This window comes from Microcebus murinus, chromosome 30, assembly GCF_040939455.1.
Source record: "Microcebus murinus isolate Inina chromosome 30, M.murinus_Inina_mat1.0, whole genome shotgun sequence".
Classification (NCBI taxonomy): Eukaryota; Metazoa; Chordata; class Mammalia; order Primates; family Cheirogaleidae; genus Microcebus; species Microcebus murinus.
This window is the reverse complement of record NC_134133.1, coordinates 2,909,200-2,923,683: the sequence shown is the minus strand read 5'-3', so window position 1 is coordinate 2,923,683 and position 14,484 is coordinate 2,909,200. Positions and strand designations below refer to the sequence as shown.

The 14,484-nt window shown below is 44.3% G+C and overlaps 1 protein-coding gene across 20 annotated transcripts in view; it reads right to left on the bottom strand.

The window, feature by feature from the left end:
* The window catches only part of MAGI1 (membrane associated guanylate kinase, WW and PDZ domain containing 1), a 614,809-nt gene that overhangs the window by 534,759 nt on the left and 65,566 nt on the right, over positions 1-14,484 (bottom strand). The gene's annotated exons all lie outside the window — the stretch shown is intronic.

The window sequence follows — 14,484 nt, the reverse complement described above, 5'->3', positions numbered from 1 at the left end:
ACAAAGCAAAGCAAAGAAGAGAAAGAAGAAGAAAGAAAAGAAAAGAAAAGAAAAGAAAAGAAAAGAAAAGAAAAGAAAAGAAAAGAAAAGAAAAGAAAAGAAAAGAAAAGAAAAGGGAGCCCTTTGGATATTATAGCTCCTCTGCCCAAGAAACTTCTAGAAAGAAACCCCAGCTCACCAAGGAAATAGCTAAAAGAGTTATATGCCAATCTATTGTCTTGTTTAGCTTAAAAAACTAAACACGTTATATGCCTAAATGGCTTACTCTTTGCAACATTACAGAATAAGAGAAGATGGGGGTAATCCCACAACAAGGGGGTGGTTAGGTAACAAAGAAGAATGCCAATTTTGTTGGACAGCACAGAAATGTATAAGAGCTAGGCAGAGATTCATCATGTAGTATTCGCACCATGCATCATACTGAGGATGATCATTATATGGTATTGCCGGGGTGGGATGGGAAACATGGAACAGAGAATACAAACTAAACTCTTCATGTTATACACGAAAAGCAACAGGGAAACTGGTATGTCATTAATTCAACAGCACTCAAATTTGACAGCACCGATGACAGACCTACTGGGGAGGCCTATTACAAAATGCAGATTCTGAGGCCAGTCCCCAAAACATTCTGATTCTGAAGGACTCGGCGTGCCCAGGAATCTGCATTTGTAATGACCGCCCAGGAGATTCTGAGCCCAGTGACCTGTGGACCATACATTCATCCCATAACAATTTATTGGGTGTCCCGTATCTGCCAAGTCCTGTTCTAGGAGCTAGAGGCAGAGCAGTGAATAAAAGCCACACTTGAGAAACAAGCGCGAGGGTGGTAATAATTCCTTTAAAATTCTTTAATATTAAAATAGTATTTCTCAAATAAATTCCACCCCTGCCAAAAACAATTCACGAGCCAAAATTTCCCTGCTCACCAGCTTATTTTTCACTTAAGAGGAAAAGCACATGAGACAGCTCTCTGGGGCTTGACCCTAAGGCCAGCCCCCAACGTGGACATGGAGGGCATGGAACTGGCTAGCAGAGAGGGAGAACAGCCACCTGGGGTGGCAATCCAAAGGAGACTCAGGAATTTCCTGCCAGCCCTGCAAGCTCTCCAGACCACCGAGGGCCATGAATGGGAATCAGAAAAGGTGATAATGGAGGAGGAAAAAAATATGTGTTACTTCATTTCACAAGACGCACAAGTGAGAAAGAACTTCTGGAAACTCCAAGCCCTGGTCATCTGCATCTTGCTGGCTGCAGACACTGACCTCCCAACTCACAGCCAGGTAGAATCTGCTCCCTGCCTTTTCTGCATTTCATCCCTTGTTCCCTGGTTGGGAACAGCAAAACTTCACTGCATCCTGTTTTGGTCCTTTGCCCTACCCCACCCATCTGGGGTAAAAATTTCAGCAAGCTTCTCCAGGTCTGAAAAAAGCAGAGTCAAGGGTGGCGATGAAATTGCACACAGACCAGAGCAGCCACGGAGAGGTGGCTTGGCCCTGTTTGCCTTGGCAATGGCATTCAGTAAGCTGTTGGTCATGTCATCTGCCCACAAGTAGGCCTGGCTGTTTTGCTGTCATCCTTTTCCCAAAAGTGGCATCCTGACACCAACACACACACACACACATACATACACACGTGGACCAGCCTGCCCCACCACCAGACACGGTCACCATGGACAAGGAAAGGGAAAACAGAAAGGATCCAATCCACGTGGAACCAAACACATAAGAACTTTACATACTAAAAACATTTCTCACCTACAGAGTAAGAAAGTGCAGGAAAAAGTGGGCAGGTGGAGAACTATTATCCAGCTAATGAGTTTACACAACACATTTCTGAAGTTAAATCTAAAATGACAAAATAATGAAAGCTAAGCAGTTACCCCCTAAATTCTATAACTCAAGTGTTTCATCTCAGGTATTTTATATGAATTAATTTCAATTTACAGCTAAACGTCAAGGAAAACTGGTTTGGTTTCTTTGGTGCCTTCAGGTGCTGAGAAACTTATAAATAAATAACATTTTATCCTTATTGTTATGTAAAATAATTCCCCCAGCCTGTGCTTCCTTTAAGTTCTTAAAGGAAAGAAAATCCTGGGATTGCAAGTGAGTTGGGCCTATAAGCTGTGCAGCAAGCAGCTCCTAAAAGCAAAAGAGCAAAAAACCAACAGGCCTCTGTCCTTCTGTATTTATGGTTTTATCTCTACTACCTCGGGGATGAGAATTTGTAAAACCCCAAACAGAACACGCAAGGTACAAATACACACTAAATATAATGCAACACGTGGAAAAATTATATGATCAGCGTAAGATGGGGGGAAAGAGGGAAAAAAAACATGCCTCTTAATTCCAACTTAAGATACATCATAAGGATGAAAATGCCTGTATTTGTATCTTAAGATCATCAAATAAATACAGTGAGATAAATTATAATGGAATTTAAGGTTCAACTTACACTAATTATATAAACTGTACATTTCAGATTAACTGGTGAGAGTTTCAATATTTCTATCTTGGCCGGGCGCGGTGGCTCACGCCTGTAATCCTAGCTCTCTGGGAGGCCGAGGCGGGCCGATTGCTCGAGTTCAGGAGTTCGAGACCAGCCTGAGCAAGAGCGAGACCCCGCCTCTACTATAAATAGAAAGAAATTCATTGGCCAACTAAAAATATATATACAAAAAATTAGCTGGGCGTGGTGGTGCATGCCTGTAGTCCCAGCTACTGGGGAGGCTGAGGCAGGAGGATCGCTTGAGCCCAGGAGTTTGAGGTTGCTGTGAGCGAGGCTGACGCCACGGCACTCACTCTAGCCTGGGCAACAAAGCGAGACTCTGTCTCAAAAAAAAAAATATTTCTATCTTTTCAAAAATAATTTGTAATGTCTACCCTGACAGTGTTATATTTTATCTGTGCCCTGTGATCGAGGAACACAGCCCTGTTCAAGGCATGCCCACCTTGTTTTATGATCCTTTTGTACAGAGAAAAAAAGACTAATGGACATCAATGGACCACTGTGCCCTGGAATATTCTAAGGCAAGACCCACCCACCTCTACTCTTCCTAAATGGCTCCCTTGTTTTATAAGACCTCAAATTTTCTCCCTCTCCTTTGAGACTTTCCTCATTAATGAAAGTTCTCCCTGTTGTACAAGGGTGAATAAAATGCCCAGTACATCTGACCTTTCATTATAATGGAATCCAGACAGCCCAAGTAGAGCTTAAGGTAACTTTGAAACAAGATGACAAATTACTTGGCCAGCCTCATTACACTAGAGTTTGAGTTAGGCCCAGAACCCTGACAATTCTTGGAAAGTTTACTCCAGTTAACCCCAAAAAAAGAAAACATCTAAATCCAGCTTCAAATTTTGGAAATCTTTTCTTTAAAAGAGAAAAAGACAGGCCGGGCGCGGTGGCTCACGCCTGTAATCCTAGCTCTCTGGGAGGCCAAGGCGGGCGGATTGCTCGAGGTCAGGAGTTCGAAACCAGCCTGAGCAAGAGTGAGACCCCGTCTCTACTATAAATAGAAAGAAATTAATTGGCCAACTAATATATATATACAAAAAATTAACCGGGCATGGTGGCGAATGCCTGTAGCCCCAGCTACTTGGGAGGCTGAGGCAGGAGGATCGCTTGAGCCCAGGAGTTGGAGGTTGCTGTGAGCGAGGCTGACGCCACGGCACTCACTCTAGCCTGGGCAACAAAGCAAGACTCTGTCTCAAAAAAAAAAAAAAAAAAGAGAGAAAGACAGAATTCGAACTGGCTCAGCTTGTTTACTATATTTGTAAAACAAATCACTATGGCCCAAGCAAAGACATCTACCACAGGTTTAAAAAGCTACCCATGTCTAGAAATAATATTTAAGCTACTGTTCAAATCTGTTATGACTTTAGCATCATAAAAATCCCCTGGCAGTCATTTAAAAAGCAAATCCGATGGGGCATGAAGAAGATGCCACGAATACACTACCCATGAATCATGCAGCTCCATTTTATGTCCCAAAGCACAAGGACGGAAGTGAATTAGCCACAGTCTCTTCCAACCGCCCAGTAACCAGTCTAAGAAGGTGACAAGAGCAGAAGGAATGAAGCACAGAGAAAAAGACATGCAAAGCAGGTGGCTGTCATCAGACATGTCACTTCCGTATTCCTCAAACCACGTATCACTTTCTGAGCCTACTTCCCTTGCAGCGAAGACAATGACATTTGCCTGTAAATTTCCGTTCACTCAGCTCATTAAAATGCAAGTGCCACGGTCCAGTGCATGTCACATCGGTGACACTCCCAGCACCTGCAGGATATACCTGACGCAAGCTCTACGTCTCCATCTCTTGTGTCACTGGATTCTAGAAGGATGCTCGACAGACTCAGCACCCGCTAAACATGCTTGGATGAGTCCTGAAATTTTGCCAACTGCTGTTTCCGTTAGGTGCAGACTTAAAAATCAAAACAAAACAGGTAGCCCCCGGTTCTCTCCAGGCCTTGCAGAACTGGCGGCCCAATGGGAATCCCAGAGTCAAGAAGATCTAACACTTCTAGGTCAACTTCAGAAGTGTACAAGGTCTGGGAGGCCTGGAAGTCTTTCACCAGAGCTTCATACCCTGCCTTACAGAAAGAAAGAGAGAAAGAGAGAAAGAGAGAAAGAGAGAGAGAGAGAGAGAGAGAGAGAGAGAGAGAGAGAGAGAGAGAGAGAGAGAGAGAAAAAGAGAGAAAGAGAGAGAGAGAAAGAGAGAGAGAGAGAAGAGAGAGAGAGAGAGAGAGAGAGAGAGAGAGAGAGAGAGAGAAAGAGAGAAAGAGAGAAAGAGAGAAAGAGAGAAAGAGAGAAAGAGAGAAAGAGAGAAAGAGAGAAAGAGAGAAAGAGAGAAAGAAAGAAAGAAAGAAAGAAAGAAAGAAAGAAAGAAAGAAAGAAAGAAAGAAAGAAAGAAAGAAAGAAAGAATCCACTGACACATGTACCTTCTGTCTCAGTCATCATTTAGGCTTGTTCAAGTTTACAACTTCATTTTGCCAAGACTACACACAACTCCTCAAGAGCAAGCAGTGCACTTTTTATTCTCTTTTACAAGCCTTAGCACATTATAGTATTCAACAAACAGGTCCAGCACTCGGCTAAAATCGGCGACATGCTTCCAGGTTTCTAAGCCCCCAAAGAGGCCAACTTTCTCTCTACAGTATCGAGAAACACGGCCAGAGCCCACTTACACTGTTAAGTGTCTAAACTTAAATTTCGATATCTACCTAAACCCCAAGTTTCTAAACTTTTATGCCTAAAGAAAAAGTTTTCTTGAACTTTTCTAAGGTCCAGTTTTTAGATTTAAACTCGATCAGGACCAGCAATATTACTGGTTCACAATTTTTTTTAATATATAGCTTGTCAATTTTAATCAAAAGAAAAAAAGAAAGCCACATTCAGTATTAAAGTAAGACCAACAAGTTAGGAGATGAAAGTCGAGCAAGACCGCCCAAGTGGATAACTTAGTACTGGCTGAGATTATCTAGCTTAAGTTCAGAGACCACTTCTGGAAAGGAAAAGACATTTCTAACAACTTTAGCCAGGGGTCTGGGAGCATGAGGCCTCAAGGAACCTTCTGGTAAGGATCCTATAATATGTGGATTTGCATACCCTCCCAAGCCCCCCAAAAAACTCAAAATCCAGCTAGAGCTGTAGAATGATAAACAAAAAAAAAAGGGCACTGTGAATGCATGAATTAAGAACCCATTTAAAAGACTCAACTGTGTCCTGCAACTTATCTGAAAGACACTACAAGTGAAAAAAACAAATACTACAAACCAAGTACTAAAAATCCCTATGTAAATTAAATTCCATTATTATGCCAAGGATTGTTTAAGGAGGGGAAAAAAAAAAACAACACTAAAATCTTTCCTCTCCAAGAATTTGCAAATCCCTCTTTAACTCCAAGGAATGGAAATTGCAAAATTCCATCTGCCACTGACCTGCAAAAGCCACCACTTAAAGAGGAAATCTTTTCCCTAGAATCACAAAAAGCCCCAGAGGGAGCTCAGGGCTGTATGTTGTCACCTCCAAGCCAATACATCAGGGGGCCCAGGCAGGGACAGGCAGAATGGGGGGATACCTTAAGGAGGGGACCCCAACAAGCACCTGTTTCCCTAAACAAATCAAAGTAACAAAAGAGCATGAGCTCTGTCAGTGCAATCTCTCCGAGGGCCAGTCGGAACCACGGCGCTCTCCTTCCAGAAGGTACCGTGTGGAGCCAGGCTCTGGGGCTGAGTGGTCTAACAGGGTCACCCCCAGCCCCATGCAGCCTCTGAGGACTCGTAATGTGGCCCTTGAGGCTGAGGAACTGAATTTCTCATTTTATTTCATCTTCGCTGATCTCAATTTAAATTACTTAATGTGGTTAATGGAAAACTTTTTCATGGTGCTTAGAACCGCCTGGAATCTGCTTTTCCAACACGATTTTGTTCAATGTAACTACAGATCAGGTATTTCCAATGAACCATTGGCATCCCAGCTGAGATGCAGTCTGAACATGAAACGCACACTTGATTCAAAGACTTAGCATGCAAAAAAGTCAAATATCTCATAACTTTTGATATTCACCACCTGTTGAAATGATATTATTTTAAATATAACCAGTTGAATAAAGTATATTATTAAAATTAATTTCACCTTCTCCTTTTTAAAGTAGCAACTAGAAAATGGTATCTTACAGATGCTTCACATTATATTTCTACAAAGCTCTAGAGATTCAAATCAGCTTAAACCTTCAGCTTTCAAACTCCATCTTTTTGGTGCCTGGACTCTGTTGCCAGTCTGGTGAAGACTATTCTTATCTCTGAATAATGTTCATAAATGAAAAAAATAAAATGTGTACAAGTACAAAGAGAATCAATTATACGGACATACAGCTACAACAATATCTGAAAAACAAATTTATGATATGATACTTTTTCTTAATTATGGAACTGAAGAATAAATAGTGGTGAATCTAATAACTGCTGTAATTGATAAGTAGCAATAAGCACAAATGAAACTGCAATGCAATATTAAAACATCTGAGATTCCTGCCGATGACAAAGTCAAGAGTATTGCTCATGCCACTGTGGTTTGGTGCCTACATTCATAATTGAAGGAAATGCTCAAGTTCAGTTAGGGGTTAGTAAAAATGTGGATGTAACTTTTCCCCTCCCCCAATGTATGGATACCCTGATTTCTGTCCATAGGCCTCTTGGGGGGTCCATGGACTTCAAGGTTAAGTATGTTGTTTTAGGCCGGGCGCTGTGGCTCACGCCTGTAATCCCAGCAATCTGGGAGACCAAGGCGGGCGGATCGCTCGAGGTCAGGAGTTCGAAACCAGCCTGAGAAAGAGCGAGACCCCATCTCTACTAAAAATAGAAAGAAATTAATTGGCCAACTAATATATATATAGAAAAAATGAGCCAGGCATGGTGGCGCATGCCTGGAGTCCCAGCTACTCGGGAGGCTGAGGCAGGAGGATCGCTTGAGCCCAGGAGTTGGAGGTTGCTGTGAGCGAGGCTGACGCCACGGCACTCACTCTAGGCTGGGCCACAGAGTGAGACTCTGTCTTAAAAAAAAAAACAAAAAACAAAAACATTGTTTTAATATCTGATGAATTTGTGTGTCTGTTTGTCAGAGATGACCCTCATCCTTAGGATGTCGTTTCACCTTGGCTTATTCCTGTAAATTTGGTGTCCATGACTCACAATTCCTGTTTTTGACCACAACCAAACCAGTATTACAAGGAAACGCTTGCACTTGTTTTTTCCCCCAATACTTTTGCTCTGCAAAAGGAACAGGAAGAACAGCAAGGAGTGTAAATTTAAAAGAAGAAAAAAAAAAACACAACCCTAACAACGGAGGAGGAAAAAAACAATTCTTTTGATCGAATGATTGATTTGCATGTGTTAGAACATTCAGTAACCAGAAAGACCACAGTGGCTCTTCATATAACTGACCGTACAAAGTATTTCCCATTGTTTATTTTCACTTGCAAATGCTTCTATAACACTCAGCTTGCCCAAGTACTAAGTACTGCAAATATTAACTACTTAATCCTCAGTACAACTCTACGAGTTGAGTACTGCTAGTATTATTCCCCTTTTACAGATGAGACAACTGAGGCTCCCAGAGAGGTTAAGTAACTTGCCCGAGGTCACACAGCTGAGATCCCAACACCAAACCAAAACAGACAACCCCAAGCCTCTGCTCGTTACAAGCCGAGCAAAGGTTTTTATTGCCATTCCTGCTTCCAAATCTCTCCCTGAGAAATTAAAACTGGATGGAGGGAGGTAAGGAAGCCTGGCCCGTTCGTAGGCAGGTTTCCAAATTAAGCTGAACGCCTTTCTCTGGGAGGAAGAATAAAGCTCCTCTGTATCTCGGGGCAGCTAATGCTGGCTCTGGCATTTTGCCACTCTTATCTGAACTATGCCGCAGCCCGGTGATAAGCCAAGTTTCGCCTTCAGCACGCTGGCTTCAGGGAGATTGCACACATACTTGGGATTTAACCAGCAAGAGGAGGACACAGAAGCCTTGGTCCCCTTGGAGTCTGGTCCCTGTTGACACACTGTTGCCCTTGCCAAGCAAGAGCTCAGCGCCGAGTTTGCTCTGCAGGGAATCCAGCCCTACAGGTGTGACCAGGAAGGCAGGTACACACACAAGGCCACATTCTTTCCTGCCCTGAACAAATGAGGGTTTGTCTCCCTGCAGAGCCGGGCTCCCAGGCCCAGATAAGCTTCCCCAAGATAATAGTCTCAGCACAGAAACTCTGCAGCCTGCTGCCACTCAGCAGCACCGAAACTAAAACGGTTTTCCAAATGCCAACCACTAAAATCGAGAGGCAAATACTGCCACAATGACATTCATCTGGGAAGAGGACGCTCGTTAGGGAAAATGTAACTCCAGTGACAATCTTCAGGGCAGGTGCCTGGCTCAGAAAACCCAAGCTACCTTTGAAAGGTTCTCTTGGACTTATTTTTAAAAGCTTCGTCCTGCCTGGCCGTGTGAACTGGCAAGGACAAGAGTCCCAGTGGTAGCTCTAATACGAAATCAAATGACTTCATTTCCTCCAGAGGAATATTTCCACCTCAGCCCCCACAGGCCGGCAATACCAGGGGAGGGTGCAGAAAGTCAGGCCTGTGAGGCCTAGAAGGTTCTCAGATTAACAACCTCGGGGTGAAATATTTTCAAGATTTCGGGTAATAACATTTCGGGGCCAGATGAAATTCGTTAAGAGTTTTGCACTTTTGTTTCTGAAAAACCTCTGAAGTCATTTGTTTCCCACAGTTTTTTGTTTCTTTTTTTTTTTTTTCTCTCAGAAGCTATTTTGTGGGAAAGCAGGCCGGGTCCTCGGCAGGGAGCCAGGGAGAACCGGCCGGCCCGCCACTAAATGGCTGACCGGGCAGCTCTTGCCAAGGTGGTTAATGTTTTACCTGGGGGAGAGCTGGAGGGGCTGACAAGGGACATATCTGTGACAAGGAGTGACACAAGCAAGACACACAGACAGTGGACTGTAGGATGCCCAGGCCTGTTGCTTCAAACAGCACAGGAAGTCAGGCCAGACTGTCAAATGGTTCCCTCTGGAGAGAAGACAGCCGAGGGGTGGGGTGGGACGGGCTGTTAGGAGGGACAGTAGTGACAGAGGACACACACTCTGGACCAAAGCGCCTCTTGCATCCAAATCTCAGCTCTGCCGCTTGTCACCAGAGCAGTCTCAGTTGACTAAGCCTTCTCTGCCTCAGTTTCCTTACATGTAAACTAGAGCCCCCTCCCCCTCCCAACCCACAGGGATGTCGTGAGGGTTAAAAGGATTGATACACGCCTGGCACTGAGTGCTAAGGGAGGCAGGTGTGGTGATTTTTGCGACTCTCACATTTGTCCTTCTCAGCCCTCATGACAAATGGGGTCCTTGTCTCTGCTGAGAGATGAAAGAATTGAGACTTTTAGAGAAATTAAGGAACTTGTCCCAAATCATGCAGTTAATGAGAGCCTACCTAGAGGGAGGTGTTCCTGTCCTGTGAATTCAGAGCCCAGGAGTCTTAACCTGTCACTTACCTGCTTTTCTTCCCTTCCCTACTCTCTGAAAGACAGAGACAGAGAGACATAAAGAGAGAGAGAGAGAGAGAAGGAGGGAGGGAGGGAGACAGAGAGAGAGGGGGAGAAAAGGAGGTGTGGGGGCAGGGGAAAAGAGAAGGCAGGCAGAAAAAGACAAGAAAACGTACTAGGGACATAATTGTTTTAGCTATTAAAAAATAACCTTGGCCAGGCACCATGGCTCACGCCTGTCATCCTGGCACTCTGGGAGGCCAAGGCGGGAGGATCACCCAAGGTCAGGAGTTCAACACCAGCCTGAGCAAGAAAGTGAGACCCCGTCTCTACTGAAAAATAGAAAGAAATTAATTGGCCAACTAAAAATATATATAGAAAAAATTTGCTGGGTATGGTGGCACATGCCTGTAGTCCCAGCTACTCTGGAGGCTGAGGTAGGAGGATTACTTGATTCCAGGAGTTGGAGGTTGCTGTGAGTTAGGCTGATGCCACAGCGCTCTAGTCCGGGCAACAGAGTGAGACTATGTATGAATGAATGAATGAATGAATGAATGAATGAATGAATGAATGCATGCTTAACTAATTGCAAATGAAATTCCACCACCAGGTCAAACTGTGGGCAGCTCCCTTAAAACAGGCTACTCTTCTCCCAGCCTCCTGGCCCTCGATTCTAGCCGGGTCCTACTGGGCAGGACAGATGAAGTCCAGGGAAGGGACAAAATCATCCACCTGCAACGACATCCCCTCTCGGGCCCCGGAGTGGCGGCATGACAAATGTGGGCGCCAGGGGGGGAAATGCAAACCCAGCCACCTCCTTCCCACGCTCTCCTCCTTAAAATGCCCCACAGTTACCCTCAAAGAAAAATGCATCTTTCGGTTCTTATTTTGCTTTATACCGCTTTTTCCTTTCTGGGATTGCTACGGTTCTCTTCCAAATATCAGGGTGGCAGCCGCTGCAGTCTGATCTTTCACGACGCCACCCTGGGTCCCCAAAGCAATCGCAGAGAGGGAAGAACAGCAAGGCGGGGGCTGCCATGGTCACAATATTTACCCACGCTGCAGTGTCTTGTTTGTTTTCGGTGGAGGACGCAGGGAGCTGACAAAGGAAAAACAAAACTCCCCAGTGTCAAAACACAAGCTGAAGATGATTTCCTTCCCTGCCCCCGCCCTCATGTCAAATGCACACAAATCCAGAGCGGCCCAGGGCCCGGGGAGTGTTTATGGCTCAGCGGAGCCATAAACACGCCACCCTTCAAACCACACGGAGACATCCGAACATCAAACAAACAAGGGAGTTCCAGTAAAAGATCTATTGGCCTTGGACGTCCTATGCTCCCAGTGCAATAACTTTGTTTCCCCTAAAAATAGATAAACTAAAATAAATACAGGAGGGTTCCAAAGCCATGCAGCCAGCCACTTCTTCTTGTGACTCAGAGTGACCTCATAACTTTTATATATATATATATATATTTAATGACTATGGGCCAGGAACTCAGTGCTTTTTGGTGGAATGACTGATAACGCTCTTCATACCGACTCTGCGAGGAATTATTTGAAATAATTCCCATTTTGCAGAGGAGGAGACTGAGGCTCAAAGATGTCGCATAACTGCGTAGGTTTGCACAGTGTGACGATGGCATACATGGGATTGTGGAGCACAAGGTGTAAGAAGACAGCCCCCCATTCAGTTCAGGCTTCCCAGAATGGTTACCCAGAGGCCCTTCAAACCAGGGTTCAAGCTAAACTCATTCAGCGTCCTGGGCTCCAAATCGCAGACCCATTTCTTTTCAACAAACCACATCGATTTGTAAAATTAAAAGTAGGCATATTTTTAGACGGCCAAAATTAAACTAGTGTCAATACCAAGTGCTGACAAGGATGGTAAGTAATAGAAACCCATAGTAGACTGCTGGTGGGGAGGTAAACTGGAATAATCTTAGAACACTGTTTGCAATTATCTATTGGAATTACAAAAATGCACAGACTATGAACCGATACTACGATTCCACTCCGGGGCAAGCCCCAAAGAAATGAAAGTACATGTGTACCAAAAGGCACGTATGGCCATAATCACAGAAACGTTATTCACGATAGTCTCAATCTACAAGTAACACAAATGTCAACCAAAGTAGAACATGTGCGTAAATATAGATACGTGCATGCTATAACGCTACACAGAAATCGAACTGAACTAACTATGGCTCCATGCAACCTGGACAAACCACAACACAATGCTGAGAAAATGAAGCCAAGCACAAAAGAATTCACGGTGAGTGAATTCACTGATGCAAAGTTCCCAAAGAAGCAAAATTCGTGAGTGGGGACAGAGGTCAGGAACATGGTTATCTTTGGGAGAACAGAGCGAGCCCACGAGGGGACTCCTGGTGGCTACAGAGTCCTAGTTCTAGAGTGAGCTGGTGTTAGCAAGGAGGGTTGACTTTGGGATAACTCCCTCACTGTGGTTTAAGTTTCTCTGTCACATGATCTTCCCTTTCCTCTCTCAAAAAAAAAAAAAAAAACAAGGAAGGACGTGCATAAAACCCTGAGGTCTAAACCAAGTTTTTGAGACTTGCACAGGAAAAAATAGGTACAACATAAGAGACCCTGAACTTAGCTCAATATTAACAGCCTCCAAAGCTCAACCCAGCAGCATGTTCAACTATGTTTACCTTCAATAAAGACCTATTTATTGTGTCATCAAAGAGACACACAACCCATCTCAAGAAGACGCTGCTATGCACAGTGCCTAGGGTTTATGATAATGGAAAAGTCATTTAGCGTCTTGACACATAATATAGCCTGACACTGGGTAAAACCTGAGCATTCTCTGCAGTGGCCACTAAGAAAAGCAGGGGTTACTAGTCTGGTCTTTAATGTCCTTCCCCACGTGGTAGACTTCTTTCCAACAGTCACACAGAAGATGACAGATCTGGGTAACACAACCCACATACCTGGGGTAAAGAGCTGATACCCGTCTTAGTGAGCAAAATTACACACTTTATCCCTCGGCCACTGCAGAAAGAATTCTAGTGTTTTGCACAACTGCCAAAGCACAAATACGTCTCAATCCTTCTGGAAGTTCTCTGAAGGGCACGGGGTAGCTCCAAAACTTGCAAACCCCGGGTCTCTGAACTAGCTTAGCTTGCTCTGCCAACACCTTTATGAGGTTAAATTTTTCAAATATCTCAGACTCCCCTGAAGCTCACAGTGTTCAAACTTTCCCTGATCTCCCCTTCCGCTGTGTTGGGTCCACACCTCTTCTACTCCCTTAGATGGTTGCTCCTTTCCTACAAGCCCTTTACTCGGCTTGCCATACCTGTATGGCATCATGCATACACAGAACATCACCTTTCTGGCCCATCATCGATTCCCCAGGGCAAGGCACAATGTCTGTGCCAAGTAGGTGCTTAACAAAGTATATATATATATATATATATATATATATATATATATATTTTTTTTTTTTTTTTGAGATAGAGTCTCACTCTGTCGCCCGAGCTAGAGTGCCGTGGCACCAGCCCAGCTCACAGCAACCTCCAACTCCTGGGCTCCAGCGATCCTCCTGCCTCAGCCTCCTGAGTAGCTGGGACTAACAGGCATGCGCCACCACGCCCGGCTAATATTTTTTTCCTATATACTTTAGTTGGCCTATTAATTTCTTTCTATTGTTTTTTTTTTTAGTACAGTCGGGGTCTCGCTCTTGCTCAGGCTGGTCTCGAACTCCTGACCTTGAGCCATCCTCCCGCCTCGGCCTCCCAGAGTGCTAGGATGACAGGCGTGAACCACCATGCCTGGCCCTTAACAAAGTCTTAATGGACAAATGAATACATTCTCTTTTAATGCCAACAATAACAAGAGAGGCGAGCATCTTTCTGTTCTTCTCAAAACAATGACTACAGCCCTGTACGTTTCAGGGAGGGATCTGAGCTCGCCCCAGAGGGGGTTTTAGCCAGTCACACGGATTTGCCTTTGAGCCTGGATTCCTCGTGGAAAAGCTCCCAGAAAGGCTTGACTACATAAGGAAAAAGTGATGTCTAGACGATTCCGCTTTAGCCTTCCACTGGGAAAACCTCCAGCTATTTCGCAGAGCCTCATCTAACCAAGTCATAGTTCATATTTCACAGATTCCTCACCAGGCTTTTCACATCCTGGGAGAAGAGAGCTGGGGGAAGGCTGGGCAGACGTCTGTCTACACAGCGACTTCTCACAAACCGGTAAGTACAAACAGTTCCAAGAAGTCCAGGCTGTCACTGGTCCCTGTGATCACCCAAGGAAAAGGAGATCTATCCAATGGAAGGACATCAAAGCGGGCCAGGATAATTTAATTGCAATATTTATTTCTAAAATGAGAGAGGAGAAAAATCATTCACGTTTGAAGCTGGGATTATAAATCTCATTGTCCACACAAATATACACAAGATCTCCCTTGAGCAGAACTGGCGAGAATC